We start from the raw sequence: 9833 nt of genomic DNA, 5'->3' as shown, positions 1-9833 counted from the left end.
AAGGAAGGGCATGATAGGCTCTGGTTTTGGAGCGATCAGAGCGGCTGCAATGTGGACAGTGGGTTGGAGTGGATGGGAGGCAGGGGCGAGCAGGAGTCGCGCAAGGAAGTCAGCTGGAAAGCTGGAGCAGAGATGGCCCAGACAGCAGCAGGTGGGGGGAGTCTGGGGCAGGGCACGGGTAGTGGGCTCAGGAGAACAGGCTGAGCTCTCCCCTCCACATCTCATGACATAGATTTTCACCCTGCTGCAAGATGAAAGAACGGTTGACAAACACTGTCTCCACCTAGCTTCAGCAACCGTTAACATGTTTCCTGTTCTTTTGCTCTCTCTCAATAGGCAAATAACAAGACAGACAGGTTTCCTTTTTCTGGACATTTCAAAGTAAGTTGTGGCATGATGATGCTCTGGCCAGGCCCTTCGGCTGCGGCTCCTGGAGTAAGGGCACCTTCCACGTTAACGACAGATCAGTGTCACACTGGAAATTGAACAGCAACAGCACGTACTGTCCCGTCTGTGCTCAGACTTCCCCAGTGACTTCAGGGATGTCATTTACAGTTGGGTTTTGTCTTGAAGCCAAAGATCATCAAGTTTCCAGGGTTGCGTTTGGTCACGTCTCTCTGGTCTCCAAGAAAGACGAGGGAGATGGAACGCACAGGGCTCGATGAGTCACTGGGGGTTCAGGTGGAGGGCAGGGAGGGGTCCGGTGACGGCTGGGCTCTGGCCTGGGCAGCCAGTGGTGCAGTCCCCCAGATGAGCGGTTCCGGAGAGGGAACAGATCTTGAGAGAGAGGAATTGTCTGGCAGGCAGGCAGAAATGCAGGTGTGAAGTTCGGGAGATGGGTCGTGGCAGGGTACAGAAGAGGGACTGCCTTAGTGTCCCAGGGCGGCCGTAACAAATGACCACAAACTAGGTGCCTTAAAACGACGTCTGGAGACCAGAAGTCTTGAAATCAAAGTGACGGCAGGGCCGCGCTCCCTCCAAAGGCTCCAGGGAGGAATCCGTCCTTGCCTCTTCCAGCTCCCGGTGGCTTTCAACAACCGTGGTGTTCCTGGCTGGCAGCTGCATCCCTCCGGTCTCTGCCTCTTCAGGGGCACGTGGCCTTCCTCCTTGTGTGTCTTCACGTGGTCCTCTTACGAAGACATCAGTCACTGGATTGAGGGCACGCCCAACTCCAGCATGACCTCGTCTTAACTAATTACATCTCTAAACACCTATTTCTAAATAAGTTCATATCCTGAGTTTCTAGGTTGGTGTGAACTTGGTGGGGGGTGGGGATCACTGTTCAATCCTGGGATTTGGATGCCATTGCCCGGGCGTACAGAGGAGAGGAGAGGCGGCTTGGGACCTGGAGCAGATATGGAGTGTGTGCGTGTGAACGGGCAGGCGACTGGGGCCTGGCCTCCCGGCAGGTGCTAAACTCTCATCTGTCCCAGGTCCCCAGTCATGGGAGAGGGCACCCCTGCCCGCTGCTCACCCCATTACTCACCACCTTCACTCTCCATCCCTGGGACAGGGCCACACGTGCAGAGCATGGAGTGAGGAGTCCTAACAACAGTGGACCTGCCCCTCAAGGGACAATTGGCTGCAGGGACCCTTGCAGAGAGGACCCGGCCGCGTGATGGCTCCCATCCACCCCGTCCCCAAGGCCTCCTTTTGATTTCTGCAGCTCCCAGGCCAGGCCTGCAGGGCGCGCAGGCTCCCGAGAGTGTGCTCTGGGCCCCTGGGAGCACCATCCCCTGCAGGCAGCGGCCCCACCGTGGACCCCTTGCTGCAGGCGGGTGGGGCGCCGCGTGCGCACCTCCCTTGCGTGGCCTGGCACTATCGCGGCTCCTGCCCAGCGGCTAAGGAAACCGAGCCACAGACAGGCAGAGTCACCCACCCACGGTCACACAGGAAGGGGGATGGGCTGGGATCCAGATTCAGACCCAGGGCCTCACAGAGCCCCAGAGAGCGTGGCTGGACTGCCCCTGCCACTCGTCCTCCTCTAGCGGGCTGGAACGTCATTGGCCGATTTCAGGGGGACCATGGAAGCCGCCTTGCCCGGCCCATGGATCCGCTCCAAGGTTCCCGGGAGCTGTCTGGAGCCTGGCCTGGCCTGGAGCTCTGCCCTGTGCCGCCTGCGCCCGACGGGGGGACAGGACAGGGGCCTGGGGCCTGGGGTCCCGAGGGCAGGTGCGGACCTGAAGCCAGGTGCCTCCAGGCCTCCGTGCGGCTGCGATCTTCTGGAGCTGGACGTTGGCCCTGCCGCTCAGCCTGCTTTTCTCGGCCTTTCTCCACCTTCTGCCCCAGGTGGGCTCTGTCCAGGGAAGGCCCTGGAGAAACCCCTCCTGGCTTTTCCCAGTTCTCACTTGTGCCATAGCAGTGAGGGTGTCTGGGCTGGGCTGGTTTTCTCAGTCTTTATTAGAGGGTTTCAGGACCTTTCCCACGAGGGACGGAAGGCTGCTATCCCCGGCAAGTTGCTGCACGGCCAGTGGGAGGGAGCCCTCCCACACTCCCCGGGGGCCGAGCTGGTAGCTGGGGTGGGGTGGAGCCCGCTGCAGGCCGTGGGAAAGGGGGCCCCAGAGAGGGGTTGGCAGGGAGGAGCCCCTTCTCCCTCTTGTGGAATTTCTCTTCCCCAGATCTTTGCGAAGCAGGGATGAAGGGTGGAGTCGACTCCCCAGCCTGGGAGAATGCTCTCCTCCCAGCCTTTGGGCTGGCTCGTCTCTCCGCCCAGACCTCCTGCCCCACTCTCCTCACAGGACTAACTCTTACTTACCCTTCCTGTCCCGCCTTCAATGCTGCTTCTTCCAGGAAGACCGCCCTGCTTCCCCTGAGCCTGAGGTGGTGACTTCCCCTGTGCTCCCAGAATAGCCTCTACCCTGTCTCTCTACCCTGCTTTCTGTCTCTGCCAATGGCGTTTAGGTTCCTTGAGGGCTGAGGCCATGCCTTCCTGCCCACCTGGTGTCCTCAGCACCTGGCCTCACACAACATCAGAGGCTTGCAATAGCTGGGACAGGGGTCAGCCTGTTATCTTTCTCTCCCCTTCCCCTGTGGGGACGAAGCTCCCTGCCTCGCTGCCCGGAGCTCCCGCCTTCCCCCTCCCCCACTGGGACCCCATCCAGCCAGGAATGACGCAGAGGGCTTCTGTGCCCCACAGAGCAGAAGCAGAGAGGCAAGGGGGACAAAGGGGGCTACAGAGCAGGGGGACCTCCTGGAAGAGGTGACTCGATGGTGGGGAACTCAGGGACTGGCAGATGTCGGTCATGTGAAGGGACTGCTCAGAGTTCTGGGCAAGGAGGAGCAACGTGCAAAGGCCCTGGGGCAGGAACCAGCTTGGCAGGTTTGCGGGCCACACAGGCCAGGAGGAGTGGAGCCGGGCAAGCTGTAGGTCTTATTCCAAGTGTGTCGGAAGCCAGGCAAGAACGTGCTGTGACTCAGCCTGCAGGCCGGCTTTCCTGGCACCAGGGTGGCTTGCTGAGCTTGACAGCGCTTGGGGGACTCCCGGGGGTCCCACGGCCTCCCCTGCCCCGGCCACCCGGGCCACCCTGCACGTGCTGGCTGTTGTTGGACATACCGGCTGCAGGGACCCACAGTGGAAGGCCCAGCCAGGAGGACAGCATCCGGAGAGGGCGGCGGGGGCCGCGGGAGCATTGCTCACCTTCCCATTCCCAGAGTTGATATGACCTGGTGAGAAGTAGGTCAGGGGCAGAGAGAACCTGTTTTTCAGCCACCCACAGGGATGTAGACGTGGCTCGATGAGCATTTTAGCCTTTGAGCGAAAGCGGCGAGGCCCGCCTCTGCCCGAGTTCGCGGCATTTACACAAAGACATGAGTTATATGGTAAAAAGGCATTAAGTCCTATGACGAAAAGGGCCAACCTCTTCCCTCCTATTAGAGAGGACCTGACCTGCCGTCAGGATGCCGCCCTCCCCACGGAGTCCGTCCCGTCCCTGGGGGACCGACGAGGCACACCCACCGCTCCACTTCCCCCCACGTGACCAGTGAGGAGGGAAACTGAGGCTCAGTGTGCTCTGGAGACCGCCCCAAGCCACAGGCCAGAACGAGCAGAGAACGAGCTGAGCGTCTGACTCCACGTCCCGCGCTATTGAACATAATCCTTTCCGTGGAGTAGTTCATTCACACAAGAGAACAGAGGGGGAGAATAAAGGGGCACGGACACCGCATGCCCCCCCCCCCCCCCGCCTAAGACAGAAGTAAGACACGCCAGGACCCGGCAGCCCAGCTCCTGCCCTGGCCGGCGGCCACTCGGCCCCACAGTCACCACCCAGATTTCACGTCTACCTTCCCCTCCTTCTGGGCCCCTCCCGCCGGGGGGCCCACTGCTTTCTGGTTTCACAGTGAACGGGATATTAATAGGGAGTTTGTGTTTCATGGATAAACACATAAATAGACCTGTATTCGGGTGTTTTAGCTTCCTCTAACAAACCAGCACACACTGGGCAGCTTGAAACAACAGAAACATATTCTCTCACATTTCCGTGAGGCCAGGGGCCCGAAATCCAGGTGTGGGCAGGGCTTCTTCCCTGGGGAGGCTCACGTGGCCTTCTCCCCGGTGAGCCTGTGTTCGCTCCTTTTTTTTTTTTTTTTTTTTAAAGATTCATTTATTTACTTGAGAGAGAGAGAGAGCAGGGGAGGGGCAGAGAGAGAGATAGACAGAATCTCCTGCAGACTCTGCGCTGAGCACGGAGCCTGACACAGGACTTGACCTGTGATCTTGACCTGAGCTGAAATCAAGAGCTGGACGCTCAACCCACCAAGCCACCCAAGCGCCCCTCTCCTCTTTTTCTGAGGGTACAGCCATTCCATGTGGGACTCACCCTAAATCCAGGATGGTCTCTTGACATCCTTAACTTGACCACCTCTGCAAGACCTGTGTTCTAAACAAGACTGCATTCACAGGGACCTGGGCTTAGGACACGGACATATCTTTTAGGGGCTTCTGTTCACCCACTACATAGAGGAATGTGCTCAAAAATTTACTTAGTTGTTGGGGTGCTTGATCAAACAGTTTAGGGCCCTGATAGAGTGAGGATGACCCTGGCACTGCCTGTCCTGGGGGGGGGGGACACATCTTGGGTCCCTTGGTACCCTAGCTGCTCAGTGGGGTGGAGGAGGAGAGATGTGGTCCAGGCTGCTGGGAGGTTCCTCGGGAGCCGGCTCAGGTTTAGGATGTGGATGGGCATGGAGAGGGGCAGCCGGTTCTTCCCATGTGCACCTGCCACCCACAGCACCCTGCTCTTGCCCACCACCCTCCTCCTTCAGACTAGCCTGGACTGTCCGGTGCGGTTTGCCACAGCCGTTGGTCCTCCCTGCATCCTGTTCTGTCCTCTGGGGCATGTCTCCCCGTGTTATTAGAGAAACGAGGAGGGTGATGACTTGTTTAGGGCTCGTCTCCCCTGCCTTGCAGGCCCTCCGGAGGTCACTGTGGACCATATGCATGAGATCCAGCGTGCGTGACCCAGACCCTTCTTAGCTTGGCCCAAAGGAGGCGGCTTCATCGGCAGGGTCACAGTGGGGCATCCCACCAGCCCAGGAGGAAGGGACTACTCCAGACGCTCTCGCTGGGACCTCTCCTCCAGCCGCTGAGAGCACCAGGCAAGCCGCGGTCACTGTCCCTCGTCCCGTCCCCTTGACTGGGCGGTCGGGAGGCTTCCACGGGCAGCACCTGCTCCCCAACTTCGCACCTGCTCCATATCGGAGATCAAGACGGAGGGACAGACGGCGGAGGGACAGACGGCTGCCCCTCGGGCCCCTTCCCTGCCTGCTTTAACCTTCCCTTGGCTCAGACTTGGGGAAGGGCTCCTCCCTCTCCGCTCTGTAACCGCCCATGTTGGGAAAACTGCAAATCCTCGTAGAGATCCCACACGTTCTCCTTCTGCCTAATGCAAAAAGCCAAGCCTCACAGCAAAAAGCTATGAATTCTCTTGAACAGACCCTTGGCAGCGAAGCTGAAGCACCAGTGGGGAGAGGCCGCGCCCAGCCTGCGCATTCCCGGGCCCCACGCCGCAAGTCTGCCCGCTTCTCTGGGAGTCTGGGAATCCGCTCTTGGAAATCCATTGGCACAGCTCCCCCAGTACAACCTCAGTGTTGTTTGTGTTCTGTTGGAGCTGTCTAGGTGTCGGCTGGTTGATTGGGAGGATGAAGCCCTCGCTTCTCCGGGAGCTCGGATGCCCCTTCCCTCAGCCCTGCCTCCCACAGCGGCTCCTAGTGTCTGGCCTGGGACCTCCGGCCTTTGGGACTTCATCAGGACCCAGGGACGCGGCAGCCTTGTCTGGCTCAGGAGGAGCACTCTTCACAGGTGGAGACTTCCATCCTAATAATAATAGTAATAGTAATAAATCCCCACTCCTGATCCAAGGATCAGGCCTCTTTCCCTTCCTGCATTCTGAATCCCAGCCAGCAGCTTCTGAGAACGTTCTCCCTCTGTCTCAGCCAAACTGGAAGCCCTCATTTCCTCATCGTGGGGCCAGGAGAAGGCGCACAAGCCGCAGGCACCAAGCAAGGCTGGAATCGAAGGCAGTGGGCAGGGGAGGAGGGTGCATGGAGGAGGGCACCCACATGGGACGGCTGTAGCAGGCTGTCGGGCTCCATTGGTGGGAAACACGTCTGCCTCACACGTGGGGACATCGTTCTTCTCACATCGGATCTGACCCACCCAACTCTTTGGACCTAAAGTCACGTGCTACCTAAGGAGGCAGCCTGGAATAAGCATCAGATGTGTGAAAATCAAGAAAGCCCAAGAAAATCACAGGTTCCTCCCTAAAGATGCTGTGAACACACAATTAGAGGAAGTCAACAGCTGGGATAAAGAAGTCGCCCGCCAACTACCCATTAAGGCACATCGTCACTAACTTGTCTCTCCACGGCGTTATATGAGGAGCATAGAGGGGCGTCTGCGTGGCACAGTCTGTGAGCATCCGACTCAGGTCACGATCTCAGGGTCGTGGGATCGAGCCCCGAGTTGGGCTCCGTGCTCAGCATGGAGTCTGCCTGGGATTCTCCCGGGCAGAGGGAGAATCCGAAGCAGACTCCCCGCGGAGCAGGGAGCCTGATGTGGGGCTCGATCCCAGGACCCTGAGACCGTGACCTGAGCCGAAGGCAGACGCTTAACCGACTGAGCCACCCAGGCGTCCCAATAAACCTAATGTAAAACTAGATATTCTTCAGGTGTGAGAGTGAAAAATATAATTTACTAATGAGGATTTAAGAATCTGCTCCCGGCTTGAGTGTTTCTAGATTCATTGTTACCAGTCTCTCGAGGCGGTAGAGAGCATCCCGCAGCCCCCGGCCCATCCAGTTCAAGCTAGTCAGCCGTCACCCGGAGACCCTGGGAATGTGGGGGAGAGGCAAGCAGGCAACACTGCAGGTGGGGGAAGGACTGTCCATAGCAAAGGGCCCTGCGGAAGCAGGCTGTCAGGGGCTGACCTGTGTCCCCCAAGTTCCTAGGTTGGAGTCCTAACCTCCAGCACCTCTAAATGTGACTGTATTTAGAGTTGGGGTCTTTAAAGAGATGATTTAAGGTAAGAAGATCTAAGGTCACTAGGGCGGGCCCTTATCCAACACGACCGGGATCCTTACACGAAGAGCGGATCAGGACACAGACTCACACCGAGGGACGAGCCCGGGAGGGCCCCGGGAGAGCATGGCCGTCCACACACGAGGAGAGAGACCTCGGGAGGACCCCGCCCTGCCCGCGTCTGCATCCCAGGCGTCAGCCTCCAGGACCGGGGGACTGTACATGTCTGTTTAAAGTGCCCAGACTGAGGGACATGGTGACAGTAGCCCTAGCAAACAAATACACAGGCGCCAATTGCAAGCAAAAAGTTTTTCAGCTTCCCCCATTTGTTGTCACATAAAATGCTAAGCCTTTGGTTCTAAATTAACTTGGTATTAGCGGTGAAGGTTGACAACCGGGCTCTCCAAGACAGAGATCCAAAATTCACGTAAGAGCTCCTAGCTTGACAGATGGACTCATCAGTTAATCGACCCTGCGTTCACATCCATCTGCCACTCTGGCTTCTCCCCGGAAGCTCATTTCCTCTTCCACATAATGGGAGACGCAGGAGGCTGGAGAGGAGCCTGGAGCCACACGGTAGCCTCAAATCCTCTTCTTGACTCAGGGGATCGGCCGATGCGAGTCTGTCTCAAGAGCTGTCACTGGCCCGAACACACACTGTTTTCAAAGCAGATGCAGATCTTTTGCTCATTCATCTCTTTCTCCACCTGGACATGCACCAGATTGTTCACCCGAAGATGCTCAAATGTGACACTCAGCTAGTGTTCCACGGAGCGAGGCCACTTGGCACGGCCTCTCAGGGTGCTCCTCTTTCCCGGTTATGGCAGCAATCATGGTTTCCAAATTCCCAACACATACTCACCTTTAAGGCTTGGGAACCTTAATCGTTCTGTAGCTTTCAGAACACTATATTTATGTGCTTTTAAATGATGAGTGACCCGAATACACAGGTTCACAGGTTTTCTGTAAAAAAAAAAAAAAAAATCACAAACACATGGCTTCTTCTTCTTTTTAAAAATATTTTATTTATTTATTTGACAGAGAGCAAGAGAGCTCAAAAGAGCACAAGCAGGGGAATGGTCAGAGACAGAGGGGGAAGCAGGGTCCCCACTGAGCAGGGAGCCCGATAAAGGACTCGATCCCAGGACCCCAGGATCATGACCTGAGCCGAAGGCAGATGCTTAACCGACTGAGCCCCCCACGAGCCCCCCACATGGCTTCTTCTCATTACAAACCATTATTTTGACAATATTACATATTTTAGTAACATGTGAAAATGACCTCCATCTGTTAGACATTTGATAATAGCAAACATTTGAAGAAGGAATTAACAAAAAAATAATTACCGAATACAAATCATTAAAAACACTTAAAGATAATTCCACAAATGTCTAATACTTAAAAGGTGAGTTGCTCTATCTGATAATCTTGATCCTTTGTTTCATGACATATATTTCAGTCGTGGAAAAATTTCTTTCACTGGGCATTGATACTGGTAAATCTTTAGGAGTCTGTACAATGCATCATCAAGTTGGGCAAGAGCAGGAGTCCTGGCTGCTTTTTTTTTTTATTATTATTGTGGTAAAAAAATGTATAACACGAAATTTACCATCTCAACTATTTTTAACTTCAGAGCTCAGTGGTCCGAAGCACATTCACATTGCAAAGCCGTCCCCACCATCTGCCTCCAGAACTTTCCATCTTCCCTAACTGAACCTCTGTCCCCCTGAGACACCGACCCCCACCCTTCCCCTGGCCCCAGCACCCACCGTCCACTCTCCGTCCCTGTGAATTAACCACTCCAGGGACCTCTTCTAGGTGAAATGTGTCCTTTGGTGACAGGCATATTTCACTCAACGTAATGTCCTTAAGTCTCACCCACGAGGCCATTTTTTAGTGATGAAACTATTTCATCTGCTTGACAAGGAACCGTAGCATACAGTGAATATTCGAACCCTGGAAGACGTCCGCAAGTATAATGGGGGGGGGATGCAGATCCTGTACCATTTGGATCCCTCAGCAAGCGCCATAGCACAACGCGGAAGCAGGTACCACCGTTGCCAATTTAAGCTGGTCTGCTTTTTCCTTAAAACACCACTCATTGGCTTTGTTTGAAGTAGGCTGTGTGTCCAAACTCATTAATATTTATTTTATTTGCAAGAATGAGTCACGACTGGCAGAGGCCGGCGGAGCACAGGCACCCCACCCCCACCCCCGTGCCACAGCCCCAAGCCAGCAAGACTGCTGCCGTCCCACGTGCCACGTGCCAGAAACGCCACTGGTCTGCAGCTCTCAGCTGTCAACCTCGCCCTTCTAG

Source organism: Callorhinus ursinus, unplaced genomic scaffold (genome assembly GCF_003265705.2).
Source record: "Callorhinus ursinus isolate GAN/ISIS: 27379988/994484 unplaced genomic scaffold, GSC_fseal_2.0 scaffold51, whole genome shotgun sequence".
NCBI classification, from domain to species: Eukaryota; Metazoa; Chordata; class Mammalia; order Carnivora; family Otariidae; genus Callorhinus; species Callorhinus ursinus.
The sequence above is the reverse complement of the archived record's forward strand: the minus strand, read 5'-3'. Positions refer to the sequence as shown.